General features: G+C 44.6%; 2 non-coding genes across 2 annotated transcripts; one reads left to right on the top strand and one right to left on the bottom strand.

Moving 5' to 3' along the window:
* The first annotated feature begins 2,709 nt into the window (after positions 1–2,709).
* On the top strand, positions 2,710–2,797 carry Trnay-gua (transfer RNA tyrosine (anticodon GUA)). Its single transcript is given in 2 exon segments — positions 2,710–2,746; positions 2,762–2,797. It is a non-coding gene; the product is annotated as a tRNA-Tyr (tRNA).
* An 11,887-nt stretch (positions 2,798–14,684) lies between these two features.
* On the bottom strand, positions 14,685–14,772 carry Trnay-gua (transfer RNA tyrosine (anticodon GUA)). The gene is given in 2 exon segments: positions 14,685–14,720; positions 14,736–14,772. It is a non-coding gene; the product is annotated as a tRNA-Tyr (tRNA).
* Between the last annotated feature and the right edge of the window lie 2,660 nt (positions 14,773–17,432).

Here is a 17,432-nt window from a genome sequence, read left to right as displayed (position 1 = left end):
CGATATCTGCAATATTCTGGAAATGCAGGGTGCGACACTTTTCGCCATTTTTCATATTTTTATGTTATTTGTTTTTTTTCAAAATTTCGCACGACGTGCTATCTCCATTTACGCCATCATAGCGATTACGGGTTGAACTGCTGCGATATGTGCACTTTTCGACCAGATTTAGGGGAAATCCCCAAATTGGAGTAAGTTTCCGTGATGGAAAGTTTGACATCCACCTAAATGCAGCCGTGCAGCTACAAAGGAAAGCTATACAGCTTTCCCTATTTCCTGCTCGCCGCTCTACGAAACTTCGTCTAGAACTCTGGTCTTCACTATTTTCTTTAATTCCACACCCAATTGGATGTACCATTGGGTGTATCCTAGTTTTCCCCGACTCCCATTACCTAATGCCTCTCCCCTAGACACCGAAATTCGCTAAAGCGTAACATGGCGTCTTTGTATCCCTTGTACATAAAATAAATGCGTGTTACCACCATCACCATGGGAAGCATGTTGCCACATCACCTTCTGACTTCCCCGCAGTTCGCTAACCTCTCGGGGAGTTTCTTTTACAGTGCGTATAACGTCTTATCGCCCTATTATAAAACTAAACTTCATGCTGCAGAAAATACACGTGTGGGGTCAGGGCATTGAGCAGGTGTTTGTTCTACACGGTATGCGTCGATGCTTTCCAGGATACATTTTGCCAAGGCTTAACTCAAGATGCCTGGGGCCATAAGTGGCACATGAACCTTAATCCTCAAAAATGTAGCCATATTAACTTCAGCAGAAAACGGGCTAACATTATCCAAAACTACCACTTAGGCAGCGTTCCAATCGAAGAAGTAGATCATGCTAAATATCTTGGTGTATTCTTTTCATCAGACCTTTCATGGAATAAACATGTTGACTACATCACCTTAAAAACTGAACGTGTTCTTAACTTCATAAAAAGGAATTTTAATAAGGCTCCTCAAGACGTCAAACAAATATTGTACTCTTCCAGCGTACGATCGATTTTAGAGTATGCTGTTATGGTATGGGACCCAAACACTAAGATCCTTAAAAAGAAACTGAAGGCAATTCAAAATCTGGGTGCACGATTTGTTACTAACTCTTACAGTTACAGAATTAGCGTTACAGACCTCAAACGATCAATTTCATGGGACAATCTACAACTGCGACGAACCTTTTCTAGGCGTTTATTTTTGAAACAGATTGTGCGTGAGGAGGTGGCAATAGATCGACATCTGTACCTTCATCCGCCTACGTATGTGTCTACGCGAAGGGACAACAGTGAAAAAATTGCCGAATATTATTGCCGTACATCTACATTCCAAGCGTCATGTTTCCCCGGTCGATTAAAGAGTGGAACGCCCTACCCGACACCGTTGTTGCCGCCCCCACTGAACTGTTTTCCGCTGCACTCTGGCAGCACTTGCGCACGAGCACATAATGGGTATTTTTTGCTCTTTTTTAGTGCACTGCTGTTATCTGCATTTATCCGTTGTGTCCGGTATAATCTCCGTATGCGAAGCCCTGGCAGCACTTTAGCATGGTCACATATTCTAAAACGTGTTTGTTTTTTTGTTTTTTTTTAGTGTGTCACTGTCGTCTGTTGTTTGCGCTGGTTTTTCTTTGGATTTTTTTTCCGTGTTACCATTATGCCATGCGTGTGATTTTTTGTGTTTATTTTCCTGTACCACACACCCCTACAATAATGCCTTTCGGCGAATGTAGGTATGTTAATAAATAAATAAATACGAAAAGTAGTCCCTCCAGTTTAAGATTTCCTAAACTATAGGGAATTTCTGGCCCACGATAACAGAGCCCTATGGACGTACGGAGGTATCGTCATATTTTCTCTATACAGTGAACCCTAGCTTGAACGAAATCACCTGATTCGGGTTCTTGTGATTCGAAGTTTGTCAGGTAGCTACTGCAGTAACTGTAAAGTGTATGCTCTTCGCTTTAAATAAAATACTGCTTATAACGAGCTTAGTTGCGTGTTCCAGATGCTGTAGTTATAACGACTGTTAACTGGACGCCGGAATGACAGCTTGAGCAGCAACAAATGAAGCCGACATCCTTATGTTGAGGATTGTATTATCGTCTTGCGGGTTGTGGGGGTGATTAGTCATTTGTTTTCCGAATAATTAGTAATATCACCAGACTGCCGGGATTATTGGTGCAAATCAATTTGGTTTGGCCAAAACGTTATCCTGCTTTGTTTACTTCTAGGTACTTTTAATAGACCTTATGTGAAAAAAGCGGTTATTCTATGTGAGTAAAGCAGAAAAATACTCCCTGAATCACTGATGTCACCCTCAAACTGGCGAAAATGTTTCATGGGGACAGTTGCGCCGTTTTTTATTTCTAAGATAACTTCCCCTTGCAAGACTGGACTTACCGTCATGGATTAGTTTTCCATGTATTTCCACTCTTCGCTTCTTTGCGCTGCTGACACTAACGATGCCAACTTGCTGTGAAGTAAGAAAAGAAAACAATAGGATATAAAGACACCGCTCAGCTATTGAAACTCTCCAGCTATTGAAACTCCTGGCTGCGATGAATTCCAATGCAGCGAACAACGGCGCAAGCTACCTGATGTCAGTGCTCGCCTCAAGGACACCGCGTGTACATTGCCGCTGGTTCGTGCTCAGCTGTCACCGTCTTCAGCGAAGACGCGCAAAATGCTCTAAGAAATACCACCCTCTGTGCCCGTCGATAGCTCAGTTGGTAGAGCGGTGGACTGTAGAAGACTCCTACTGGTATCCATAGGTCGCTGGTTCGAATCCGGCTCGACGGAGCATTTTTTGTTATTTTAACTCCCTTCGTGCCTCTCAAATAATTACGGAAAAGGCGAACCGTGTAACGCCCTGCATTTGCTCAATGATGCAGAGTTCGCGAAAGTTCTGGACAAAATTGTTGTAATTACTTAAACGGAGATAATTAGTCGAAAGAAATTCTGAAATACTAATACAAATATCTAAAAAATAAGGCGAATGTCAAAACGTATACGGCATGCCATTTCCACAATAATGCAGGTGTCGCGAAAGTTCCACCTGTAGTCGTCACAATAGAATGAATGGACATAATTGGCAGAAAGACATTTTTTGAAAAACTACAAGAACAGGAAAAATATAAAATAATTACGAAAAATTCCGAACCCTGTAGCGTCCTGCATTTCCTAAATAATGCATAGTTTGCGAAAGTTCTGAATTAACTTGTTGTAATAACGTAAATGGAAATGATTGGTCCAACTAAATTTTTAAAAACAAAAAAATAGAAAAATATTCAAAAAGTATCGACTTTGTCAAATGTATAGGAATTCCACTTCCAGAATAAAGCAGTTTTCGCGAACGTTCCACCTATAGTCGTTCAAACGGCGTGAATGGACATAATTGGTCGAACAAAATTTTGAAACATGAAGAAAATAAGAAAACTGTACAATAATTACGTGAAATGGTGAACCATGTAACGCCCTGCATTTCCATAATAATGCAGATTGCGCGAACTTTCCGAACATAATCGTTGTAATAACATATACGGAGATAACTAATCGAACCAAAGTTTGAAATACAAGAAAATAAAATATTTTTAAAATACGGAAAATGTCAAACGTATACCACATGCCGTTTTAGCAATAATGCAGATTTCGGAAAAGTTCCACCTGTAATCGTTGTAATAGCGCAGATGGACATCATTGGTCGAACTGAATTTCAAGAAAAAAGAACATTGGCTCCAATCCATGCTGTGAAGGTGGTTGGAAATCAAAGCTGTGAACGACTCTTACAACAATTGTCCATGTGACGTCACTTTAATTCACAAACGTGGCTCTGCAAAGAGTGAAACCAGAGATTCTGCGATCCGTTACCTGGAATTTGCGGGGGCGCCGTCCCGAACGCAGCAGCGTCGGCCAGTGCCGGGATCGAACGGCGGACGCCGCTGCTGTAACCCGGCTCTGAGTTGGAAGAAAGAAAACGAGAGGAGCGTGTTTCGAAGGGTGAGACAGCGGAACCTAGCCATCCTGATGTGCTAGCTCGGTGCTACACCGCCGCGCGACACAAGCGCAGACAGCGAATCTATCGTGCATGTGAGTTTAGTGATTCCCATTTATACCGATTTAAACTAAATAGTTTCATAAGTTTGGGAATTGCGAGAAAGCGAAGGGAACTTTTGTAATTGTTATTTATCAGAACCAGTTGCTCCATTCGTCTTTTGTACTACCTGTTAAAACCCACCCCATTTGGTATTCAGTAACTAAGAAAACGCAGTCCCATCAGTGACAAGCAGCGCGCAAAAGGTGGCGTTTCTCTCGCAGCCAGCGGTCCGTCAGTGGTTTCTACATTTCGTTTTCCCGCCTTGCAAACGTATCCTTAACGCATCGTTGCCGCACGACAACTTAATTCTGTCGAGTACAGGTTACCCAGGAGGTGCTGTTGAATCAAGCCGTGCGAATTAAGCGAGCAATGGACGCCAAGCTGCGCCAAAACAGGCGCAACACCGTCGATAAAGCAGACGAGAAAGCCGTAAGAAGGGTCCGACCGACGCGCCCGCCGGGGTTGCACGGGGAACGCTAGGTACTATCGCACTATCGCCGCGCCATAGACAGTGTACTCCGTGAGTGAAAACTTCCCTCTGCCTCCCCAGCCGCGTTGGGAGTTTCTTGTCCCGCACGCCACGAAAGAACCGTTGGCTGGTAGAGGTAGAAAGCTTTGTTTTAAAACTACAGAAATAAGAAAAATACAATATACTTACAGAAAATGGCGAACAGTGTAACGCCCTGCATTTCTATTATATTGCAAATTTCATGGAAGTTCCAAATGTCATCGTTGTAATAACTAAATAGTTGGTCAAAAGAAATTTTGAAAAACTAGAAAATAAGAAAAATATCTTAAAAATATGTCATGGTATAACCGCATGCCATTTCCACAATAATGCAGATTTCGGGAAAGCTCCACCTGTAGTCGTTATAATAGAGTAAATGGACATAATTGATCACAGAAAATTTTAAAAAACTAGAAAAAAAAAGAAAATATAAAATAATTACAGAAAATGGCGAACCGTATACAATAACGCAGATTTAGGAAAGTTCGAAATGTAATCGTTGTAATAACGTAAATGTAGATTATTGGTCGAACGAAATTTTGAAATACAAAGAAATAGTAACAATATCTAAAAAGTATGGAAAATGGCAAAATGTATACCGCATTCCACTTGAAAATAATGAATATTTCGGAAAAGTTCCACCTGTAATCGTTAAATAGCGTAAATGAACATAATTGGTCAAACAAAGTTTTGAAAAACAAAAAATAAGAAAATATATCATAATTACGGATAATGGCAAACCCTGCAATGCCCAGCATTTCCACAATAATGCAGATTTTGGGAAAGTTCCTAATGCAATTGTTGTAATAACGTAAATTCAGAGAATTTGTCAAACGAAATTTCGAACAAATAAAATACAAGAAAAATATTTTAAAAATACGGAGAATGTCGAAACGTATACGGCATGCCATTTCCGAAATAATACAGATTTCGCCAAAGTTCCATCTGTAGTCGTTATAAAAGCGTAACAGGCGTAACGGTATAACAGGCGCGGAATTGTTCAAGAGCACTACCACGTGAAATTGTCGCTTTGCACAAAGCGCACCTGTACTCTGATTCCCGCGCGCCGGCTCTCACCGCTACATTGCGCAGGCGCGCTCTGGAGGCTCCGCAAAACCCGGCCGAACATAGCCTGCTGGGATAGGCTTCCAGTGCTTACGCCCAAAATTAAATCAATTCCAACAAAGCGCAAGAGAGCTAACCACGGACCTAAAAATACCTTCAGTCCTTGACAGCTTGAGGTGATAAAATGCACTTTACCTCGATTACTGCACCTCGTTTAACAGCGGATGCGCAGAGCCAGACCGTTGTTGCCCAGTCTTCGTTCAGTTTACTATATTCCCAGTTCTTGAGAACGGCATGTGGCATTTCTTTGAAAACGGCTTGGACGGGAGACAGCATGTTCAGTTCCATTACCTCAGTCAACTAATAAAGACCGCATGCAGCTCAGTTATCGTGGTTCCGTAGCTTTGTAGCGTCTTTGCGTTTTTTTAGGGGCGAAGCTCCTAAAGCCGTGGGTCTGTCCATCCCTTGTGTCTCGTGGTACGTGACCGCCTAGTTCGATGACTCACTCGCAGGTGGCGCTACGTGACCGCCTAGTTCGATGACTCACTCGCAGGTGGCGCTGGTGTGAGTGACGTCATGATGACGTCACTCGCACGTGACTGACACTATAAAAGGCAATCGCTGTTGACGCGCTTCCTCTTTCGCAACGAGTCACCGGATGGAGGAGGTGGTTGTTGACAAGGCTGCGGAGCGGAGGGCGCGCAGGGCGGCGGCAGAGCGCGCTCGCCGACAGGATCCCGCCATGCGCGAAAGAGAGGCCGAAGCATCTCGTCTAGAAAGTCGCGCTTAAACCGCGCGTCGGCAGCTTCGGGCTGAGCTCGCTTGATGCGTTTTGCAGCCGCCTCGCGAGCTCTCACTGCATCGGGGTTTGCCTGCCGATACGAGCGCTTGCTTGCAGCCTCAGGAACCCTACAACAACAACAACAAACGAACAAGAACAAAATAAAAGAACAAAATAAAAGTTGATTTGTACAATGTACGCACACAGTCTTACGTCTTTCTTAATGATGTAATGGGCGAACTTTCACGGGAGAGTTACGGTTACCGATGATCTCCCCTTCTCGAGCTTCGCCCCACTTATCATCATTCCTTCCGTGGATATGGCGTGATTTTTTTTTTTCAGGCCGGTTCGGCTTACGCCTTTCGTGAAAAGTGTAAAATTGAACCTCTATAATATGCTTTTCCAATTGCTGCCAAATGCTGCCAAATATGCTTTTCGCCTTTCATGTTTTTTTTTTCTGGCAAGGTGCGCATGTCCTGTATTTATGCGCACACCGGTTGAGATGCGCCTCTAGCAGATAGAAATATTCCAAGCCATGGAAATGTGATAGATGTCATTTGAAAAGCCTAAACCCACGTTTGTTGTTTTGCGGACTCAAGGACTGCTTAATGATACCAGGGAAAGTTGGATGATGAAGTCGGAAGACGCCATACCCGCGTTGGAAATTTGGACGCACACGCGCACACACGAGCGGCATTTTCTAGGGTTTTTCACTCCCGTGCGGTCACCGCAATCTCAGCCAGTCTCCCTAAGTAGGTAAGGTTGGCTTGACAAACCTGCGTAGGGGACGTTGGGCAGTCGTTGCTATGCGTGCACACACGAGCGCAAGGCATTTTCTTCGCTTTGTTAACGGCATGCCGGGCGGTCTGCGAGGCCCGCGCTCTCTCGCGCGCGCTGAGCAATTTCATTGTATGTTTAATTTCGTCAAGAAAATTTACGAATGGCTAAACAGATTCGCTGTTACTATACAAACCATTTTGTTGTTGATAGCTCATATTCTGAGTAAAACCCGAAATGCCAATTCAGCGTTTTTTTCGCTACAAAAGTTGACTTACTGCGCTTCGAAAGTTTGTTCCAAACGTTTGTTCAAAACGTGCTCTTCAAAACGTGGACTCAAAACAGTTTGTTTCTGTCGGTTGGAGTTAAAATTTTCAGTCACATAACGGGTTGGCTGGAACATACACGAGGTATATTATTTCTATTTAGTAAACGTTTTGAGCGAGCAAGCCGGCGTAGGAGCGTCAGTTGTTGAGCAACAGGCTGGCTGCTTTGTCGCTCAATTGTTCTATCTCAGCCGCCCAACGTCTGGAGTCCAACCTTTCAGGGCAGACAAAACCCTCACTGAAATTTAGATAGGTACGATAGCCGTACGCTGCCCTTTCGCCAATCTTTTTTGCAGGACGGCTTGCATTTCTCCGTCCACTGTGCCGCTTTTCAGGGCAGGCTAATGGAGCCACGCCAACTACGTCGTCAGCTCAGGAGGCACAGGATGCAAAGCGGCTGAACTGCCGATGGATGCCACGATGGCGAAATGAGACGGTGTGGGTACGGAACATCACTAGGTGGAGTTAACGCCTTCAAACCGCGTACCTTCCCGGCTTTTCATTTTCGGGACCTCTGGATAAAAAAAAAATGTGAAGAGAGTTTTTTCTCACTCGCACATTTTGAAGAAAACCTCTCATTAATTGGACATTCTTCGTGTTTTTACCTAATAATTCAATTTCCATCCCAGCATGTTGTAGGATTTGTTGAGGATGCGCCTTTTAAGTAGAAAAAAAAGCGCGTTAAAAACAGGACTAAGACGAAGGAGACAGGGCTGGTTCAGACTCATAACAGGGACCTTCATCCCTCACACATACCAGCGTCATTGGCTGCTGCTATTCGACGCCACGTTCAATCATAGTAGAAAACTTAAAACTTCCCTTAGAGCTTACCTAGTTCTAGCTGGGATAGGACTTCGCATTTGTTGTTTTCTACGTTTCACTCAAAGACCTTCACATTGAACACTGATTCGAGAAGCGCCGGTACTTCGATTAAGGTTTCTTGGTGTTCTTCGTGGCACGTGGTCATGGTAGATGTGTGTCTTCATTTGATTGTCCATTCACACATGGTATTTGAGTTTTATATGACGAGCCGTAACCATTCTTACACGTGATCGATGGCTGGGTAAATCTTTAGCATTCCACCAGATGCCTGACTTGCGTAAGAGCGACCGTCCACGCGCTAACTACAAGATACTCCTGCTGTATGATGATCGACCGATCCACTTCAATTCTGTAACTACTATAATTAAAAATTGACTTGATCGTGAGTCTTATCCTCCGCTCCTGTCTAAGAATTCTAATTTCACAACTTATTTAAACAGGCGTGAATATAAACACGCTCGCTGTAATCTAGCCGGCTAAATCCTGTTCGGTGAAGAAGCGGCCGGTTGACAAACCATGAAAGCGCATTTGGTCTCAAGAGCAGTGTGTTCGGCGTCCAGAAACGTCGTTCGCAGTGCATGCGATAAATAAAAGAAACTTTCGTGCTATCAAAGGCGTGGAGGTTCGCGGTATCGATCCCCGTACCTCTCGCATGCTAAGTGAGCGCGCTACCATCCGAGCTACAACGCCGATAAAGTCCAAGCACAAAAGCGGCTCACGTCGTGCATAAGCAGACGTATCGCCACTCCTGGCATTTCGCAGTACAGTTTGATATTCTTCAAACTAAATTAAGCTACTAAACTTTGTTTTAGCATTTCATGGTAATGCTTAAAATGTTTAGATATTCTTAAGTGGGATTGATTCTATACGCCAGCCCTTAGGGGTTGCAGTCCACTTGGGTCCCCTTATATAAATCGACTTGTCGCCTTCTCAAAAATTCTGCCAGTCGAAGAATTCAAAAATGAAACAAATAAACAAGTAAATAAATTAAGGAAACCGGCGTTTTGTAAAATACTCCAAATTGTCAGCTACCTTCCGACTAACTGTAAATTGGAATCATCACAAATAGTTTGCGCTTCTTATAAGCAACTGTAATGACCCATATTAAAACCTAAGGAGTCTTTCCTAGAAGTTTCCCTGTTCTAAACCGAATTTTTAGAAGATATCAATAATTATTTAATTACCTGGTTAACGCATAAGAAACACATCATATGCGTGATAACAATTTTGCCGCTTCATGATAGCAGTACTTCAGCTCATAGAAATTAGCAGCCATAGGTGCCAACGCCATCTGTGGTTTCTTTAGACAAATGCTATGTGCCAGGAGTCCAGGAAACATTTCAGTGCGAAATAAAGCACACTTGTGAATTAATTAATCGTTGTCGAGGAAACCTAACACTATTAACAAGCATATTTATTGCATGGCTGTTTTCTGAGTTGTGACGCAATTATCAACTACGTGTCAAGCGTGGTTATCTGCTAGAGATAACTGCTTATCAAAAAGAAAAATGGTTTGTAGATGCCGTGTAAATAACATCTCGATATAGCTCAAAAGGACCGACTTCTTACGTTTGCTGTGTAGTGGTTTTGGACGAGAGCCTTCCGGAAAATATTTCTCAGAGTTGGTTGATTTTGTGAATGATGCAAACGACCCTATTGCAAGTTCACGTGCAAAAAAAGTAGTTGCGGAAGCGCCAGCAAACAACAGAATAACAGTACCAAAATAATTTACATGGTGTATTATAGAACCTTACACCATGGCAGAAACACTTTGCAGCACAAAAGCCAGTACATCCGAAAACCTGATGAAATTAGCCACCAGGGTTTCTATCAAACACCCACTAGCTTCAATTTCAGCAACACCATCACAGTAACTTCGGTAAATTCTTTTTTAAGCCGTGAAGATTCTTTGATGAGAACGCCAATACGGACGCCACAGTGCCTTCAATCTTCACAAAAATGCGTAGTGGGTGAAATTGATGCATCTAATAGGCACCATAGTGTATAGTTAAATTTTTACGAGGGAAAACCAAGCAGCACAAAAGATGTACACGAATCATGCTAAATCACTCAACTTGAGATGAAGTAATTGAAGTAAGTAAATTGTAAGTAAATTGAAGTAAAGAAAGAAAATGAAGTAATTGCTATCTGTTGCAGTAAACGAAAAGAGAAACTACGTAAAAAGTAACAATACTAAGCAAAAATCAAGAAATTGCAAAGCATTACGTGTATAAATCAAAACAAACAGGGAAAATACAAACTCTAAGAAACTTGATATGAATGAACAAAATTGCAAAAGTACTATCTCTAACAATCATCCATTTGACAAAAAAAGCTGAAAAATAAAACTAAAAATAAAACTCACGAAATCGCAAACGTTCAACTAAACTCCACCCGCAGATCAATAAACAAAAAAGATATGAAAAAGCAAAAATCAGAGAAACTGTCGGCGTTGGCGAATTGCTTTAGCTTTTTTAACGAAACATAATGTTCCTCAGACGCAGAGGCAGAGTGACAATTCTTACAAAATAGCAGGCACTCGTCGAATTTATCTACCTTCTTACTGTGATACCGTTAAGCAAAATAGAAAGCAGGACTTGCTCCTTGGGAGCACCAGATTCTGTTTTGAGCGCTTCTACGTCCTTCGGGGCAGCTGTGATCGTATAGAGGCTAATACCTTGCGTTTTGGCCGCAATAACCCAGTTTCAAATCTTGGGGACGGCATGGATTTTTTTTTTTTTTAATGCGGAGCATTTCTTAGGCTCGCCTGGTCCTCCGTCGTTGATAGCGGCGCCGTCCACACGCTCACTGCGCATGCGCAACTCTCCTCCTTACACCCACAGCTCCGCGATACTACACTATAAAAAAAATAAATAGTTAGCGGCGCCCGGTTTCGATCCCACGACTCTCTGGCCGCAACGGGAGGTACGCGGTGCTCTTCCCACTACGCTACAAATCCGGGACAGGACCAAGTGCTACGAACGCGCCTTATGTTCTTGACTCATTGAAACTACGTCAAGAAGCTACTGATACAACGAAGGCACGCGAAGCTGAACGTCAACGGAAACGACGAACTGAAAACTTTAGAGGGGGATGCTGAATTTCCCGTGGGAAAGCTGTGGCGGGAAGCGCCACGCGCCTTGCAGCTCAACCAGCCCCGTCCGCAGCGCCTCTGATGCTGATTGTGGCAGGATGCCCCTAGGGATTGGCCAACCAAAGAATCCATCACGAGATAGGTTCGCGTTCAACCACCATCGTCATCTTCCCGTAGGGGAACCGCCGAAGAAGAAGAAGAACGAGAAGAGAGAAGGCAGAGCAACGGGTGGCTGACGTGTCTGCCAGCGTGGTCGCTTGCTTCTAAGCCGCTTGGTTTTTTGCTTTCCTGGTTCAGGTGATCGGCCAACCTTCAGGCAGATTAGCGGTTGTTTTCCGTCATTCTTTTGGTCTTCTTTTCTTCCAGGTTGCTGGTTTCCGCGCCTGGATGTCTTTTGAGTCGCCTGGCCAGGGGAATTCCCCCTGGGCGGCCTCCATTCGTCCGCAGGACGTGCAATTGGAAGCCCTAAAGCGCAGTGGGGTGGGCAGCATCCCCGTGGCCCTGGTGCCAGTAAGCGGCGGATTCATCCGGCTGAAAAACCCGCGGGCTGTACAGGCGGCACTTCGAGCGGCTACTGAGAAGTTCGAGCACATTACGGAGGTTCGCCCGTTTGGCAAAGGTGGCGTCTTGTGCCGATCGTCAGACGAGACCTGTGTCGCTGACCTCTTGAAATGTACAATGTTTGCCTCTATTCAGGTGAGTGCATTTATCCCCCCTCACCTTGCTTGCGTGAAGGGCATCGTTCGAGGTGTTGATGTTCAGATGCCACCTCAGGAGGTACTAGAGCAGTTTTCGGTAGCGGGAGTCACGTCAGTTTACCGTTGCAGCCGTGCTGTAGAGAAAAACAGGGTGCCAACAGAATCTGTCATCGCTACATTTGTAGGGACCGCATGTCCATCGGAGATTAAAGTATGGCCACTCATTTACCGTGTGGAACCTCTCTCTCCTCGGCCACTTCAGTGCCACAGCTGTTGGCGTTTTGGCCACACATCCAGGGCGTGCAAATCGTCTCCCCGGTGTCGCGCATGCGGTGAGAGCCATTCTGTCGAGCTATGCACTGCCCAAGATGCCAAATGTTGTTTGTGTGGAGCGGCACACCCAGCTGACTATTCTAATTGCCCTGCTAGAGCTCAAGAAGTCCAAGTGGTTGAGGTCATGGGTAAGCGTCGCTGCTCGCGCGGGGATGCTGTTGCCATTGTCAAAGAAAGGACACATGGGTACGCTGGAGTTACTGCCAAACAATCTCCATCACTCGCTGACGCAGCCGTAGTCAGTACCATTGTTGCCGCGGTGGAAAAAGCGGTTGCCAAGATCCAACAGCCTTCCCTCGCTGACCCAGCTTTTGCTTCCGTGGTTGCGGCGGCCGTTGAGAAAAGTGTCAGTTCAGTTATCACCCAGTTAACTTCCAGCATAATCGAGTGCGTGTCCCGCACAGTGGTGACTCAGCTGGCGCCATATTTGCAGCCCGCTCCGCTTTCGTGTACCTCTTCTCCTCAAGTGATCCAACAAGTTTCCACCGCCCCTGAAGGTCCGCTGCTCTCAGCAGCTAATCTTGTCTCGGATTCAGTTAAAGTCTCGTCTACTCCCACTACCTCTGTGCGTGGATCCGACCATCTTACTTACGCTGAGGCTGGTACTTCGTCTGTTCGTGGTGCTCTATCGTTCGGGGCATCCGAAACGGGGTTTTGCCGCCGGGATGTATGCACTGCTCTCCTGCGCTACATTGAAAATTCTAAACGATTCTCTTTATGATTGAGATTGGTCATCCTCGCTTTAATTTTCCAGTTTTTTTTTTTTTCTTCTCAAAACCAACTGATCTAAATTATCCTTCCTAGGCGTGTCGTGAATTGATAAGAGTACCATTCATTTTTACAATCCTCTGTTGTTTGGCCGATCCCCTGATTGGGTATGCGCCATTAAGTATCAGGATCAACAACAACAACAACAACAACAAAGCTGCGAAGAGGAGGGCGTGTACATTGCTCTCAGCCGGTGCACCAATGTCAACAACCTTTACGTCACCAAAGCTGACGGAGACTACCGATTCTACCACAGAGACAACATCGACAAGAACATGATGGACGAGTTTCGGCGCCTCGAGAACCACCGCCTACTCACCGTAACACAACAGCACTTGCGTGTCTTTGCCACCGGTATGGACCCGGACGCGGAATTCCCTCTGGCGCTAGTAAAAACCAGATCATTCAACATAACGGCACCACAGTGGAACCACACGGAACCGCCACGATGCTTCGCATCCTCATCAGGGTTCCCCACGGGAAGATGGTGTAATTTTTTTGCGCTCAACATCTATCACATGGTGTCCCCCAGACAAGTATATCTTCCCATGCCACCCTACGAAACAATGACGTATCAATCAACTAGCCCATAATGCGCTGGAAACACTGAATGAAAATATCACCTGCGTCATCACCATTTATTTGCCCTTATGGGCCCCTGGCTGTGTATTACATAAGGGGGGGGGGATTACAAGCATACACAAAGGCAATTGCAGACCAAGAACACAAAGCAAGATATAATTGAAAATTTGGATTACCGTGCAATAATAAAAGAAAAACTCGTTACATAACTCAAACTGGCATGAAAGTGCAAAATATAAAAAAGCAGCTACTCATGCATCTAATACACAGACATTAGATGGTATAGTTTTAAAACGTGTTTCGAGCAATGTTTTAAACTAAGGGGATTTCGCTCATCGGGTATCGGATTTGGAAGTCGATCTAATTTTCAATAGTTAACGGAAGAAAGGATTACTTGAAAGCGTTAGTCGAACCTTTGAAATTTTGAACACTCAAGTAATTAAAAAGACGGCGCGAAGTTCGAATTGGTTGAAGAAAAACGGAGATATGTAAGTAAGCAAAACTGAAATACAGTTCAAGGAACAAGTTGAGGCATGCTTTTTCGTCTAAGGTCCAGTAAGTTGAGGGACAGTGATATTTGTGTAGTAGTAACACTTGTGCGGAAATTGTGCTTGGAAGTTTTTGAAGCGAGCCGCGCGATTCTGAATGGCTTAAAGGGCGTCAGTTAAGTAAGATTGGTGTGGATTCAACATTGCAACAACATATTCGAGTTTACTTCAGAAGTAACTTTCGCAGGAAAGTTTACGAACTGAGGTCGTGGAGCAGAAAAGGGACCTTTTGATCCAACGAAATGTTTTAGAGGCACTTTAGAGGAACGAAGGGACATTAAAAAGAAACGCTCCGTCGAGCCGGATTCGAACCAGCGACCTATGGATACCAGTACGAGCCTTCTACAGTCCACCGCTCTACCAACTGAGCTATCGACGGGCACAGAGAGAGGTTTTTCCTTGAGCCTTTTGTGCGTCTTCGCCCACGACAGAGAAAGGAAAGAACGAATCAGCGGTATTATACACGCGGTGTCCTTGAGGGGGCCACTGACATCAAGTAGCTTGTGCCGTTACTCGCTGCATTGCAATTCACCGCAGCCAGGAGTTTCGATTGCTTGAGACTTGTCCCTTGAGTTAAGAAGTGTTTTTCCAACCTATTGTTTTCTTGACTACTTTACAACAAGCTCGCATCTTTAGTGCCTGCAGCGCAAAGAAGCTAAGAGTGGAAATACAATTAAAACTAATCCATGCCGGTAAGTCCAGTCTTTCAAGCAGAAGTTCTCTTACAAATACAGAAAGGCGCAATAGTTAAATCATCGTCAAAATTTTCGCCAGTTTGAGCGTGACATCAGTGTTTCAGTGAGTTTTTCGCTGCTTTACTCACATAGAATAATCATTTTTTACATAACGAGTATTAAAAGTGCAGGTAAGTGAAAAATAACGCTAACATTTTAGGCAAAACCAAATTGATTTGCACCAATCATCCCTGGAATCTTGCGATATTAAACATTATTCGGAAAACAAATTACTGACTACCCCCACAACCCACAAGGCAATGATACAATCCGCAACACAAGACGTCGGTTTCATTTATTGCTGCTGAAGCTGTCATTCCGACGTGCAGTTAACGTCATTATAACTACGGCATCGGGACAGGCAACTAACTTCGCTATATGCAGTACTTTATTTAAAGCGGAGCGTATATGCTTTTCAGGTACTGCAGTAAACACCTTGACAAACCTCGAGTAACGCGAAAACAAGGCTATATTGTTTACGTGGCTGTTACTGTATAAGGGAAATACGAAGGCACCGCCTATGCACGTCCTCACATAGGTCGGCAGGATCATACTCATGGGAAAGCTGGGCCGCTCCTCCGAGATCTTCGCCGCATCCTTTCGCCTCGCCTCGCCTCGCCTCGCCCGGCACATTGGCCGCGTGCGGGGCCCTGACACCAGCGGAATTCCCGCCTGAACGCATTCCAGGCCCAACAGAACCCCATTTTCGGCAGCCCGGACATGGGCCGCTTTAAATAAAGTTGGATCTCTCCCTCTCCCTCATTCGCGAGTGCACTGTCAACCCCTTACTCACCACTCCGTCATATGGCTCAAACCTTGAAATAACTTTATCCTGGGTACCAGGTCACTGTGGAAACCCTGGCAATGAGACCGCTGATCAAATGGCTGGTGCTGCTGCTCTCATGACTGCAGTTGACATAGCAACAGTACCTTACACCAACCTAGACACACGTCAGACGACAGCTTCGTAACACATGGGAAATACACTGGAGTCAACAAACAGACAACAAACTACACGTAATTAAACCACAATTGGAACGCTACACAACTGATTCACACAACAGATACACTGACGTCACCCTGGCTAGTCTGTGGACAGGCCACACACATGTAACGCACTCCCACCTGCTCACTGGATCTTCGCGACCCATGTGTAGCAGGTGTGGAAGGGACCCATACGTAGTCCATATACTAATCACAAGCAAGGCACTTGACACAACACGACACAAACATTTCCCTGAATTATACAGACGACACATTCCACTTCGATAGTCTTTCTTGGGCTACTTAAACCCAGAAATTTTGGTCTGTCTGTCTGTCTGTCTGTCTGTCTGTGACTCGATTGAGCCACCCGGCAAAAGTGAAACGAAGTCTGCGCAATAGTCTTATATACTCATAGCCAAACCTAAACATCTAAGTCCGGTTTATATGTTCATACTTGTCAACATTGTTGTACAAGAACAAGACATTACGTAAATATAAGACAAAAATTAATACACAAGGGATATTTACAGCGTTCCTTTATAAAAAAATTCATGGATGCTTTACTTTTGCGAAATAAAATACTACATCCAGTGCAGAAAAAAAAATTAACGCTGTCGCCTGCTGTCGCCCACGGCACTATAGCTTCTGGTGGCATTTTAAGAAATCAAGCGGCCACAGTTACGAAAGGTTCCACTAGATGGGTTCTACGTTGTCCTTGGAACGCACGTGGACTAGGGCAACGCGGTTCTGTAAACGTTGAAATAGGGCGCCTTGATTCACGCGCGTCTCTGCCGCACGGCAGCGCTGGCATCGAGGCACCCGGCCTGGAGCAGTGGAACGCGGTAAATTTAAACTGACTTGAGCAAACCTTAAGCGTGTTTAGCTTGGCAGGAGCGCGACGCAAGAGAAACAACATGAGAGCTGAGCGGGAAAGCGAAGGGAGGCATTTACTTGGCAAATGTCGACAAAGACTATCGTGATTTGTCGACATTTTCAACGAAAGGAGCAGATACGCGGCCATTTTTTAGCCGACGAACGAATGTTTTCTAGTCAACGTGTTCTTAAGTTCTTAGCTGAGGTAAAATTTCTGTAGCTCTTGTCATATCACGTGTAATCATCCTGGCCCTGTACGCCAGCCATCTACATTGTCTTTTGTTTTTCGTCACTTTTACTTCTACTCATAGGTTTTAGTATTTACGGTCTCATCAATTATTCAATAACTTCTTCTCTGGCGCTCTTTGCCCATGTTAGCCTCGCGCCATTAAACACCAACCATCATCATCATCATCTTACTCACCACTCACCACTCATTATTGAGTGG

Source organism: Haemaphysalis longicornis, unplaced genomic scaffold (assembly GCF_048455015.1).
Source record: "Haemaphysalis longicornis isolate Haplotype H1 unplaced genomic scaffold, Haemaphysalis longicornis Haplotype H1 scaffold_7, whole genome shotgun sequence".
Taxonomy (NCBI): domain Eukaryota; kingdom Metazoa; phylum Arthropoda; class Arachnida; order Ixodida; family Ixodidae; genus Haemaphysalis; species Haemaphysalis longicornis.
Note: the sequence above shows the minus strand (reverse complement) of the source record. Positions and strands in the feature narration are given on the sequence as shown.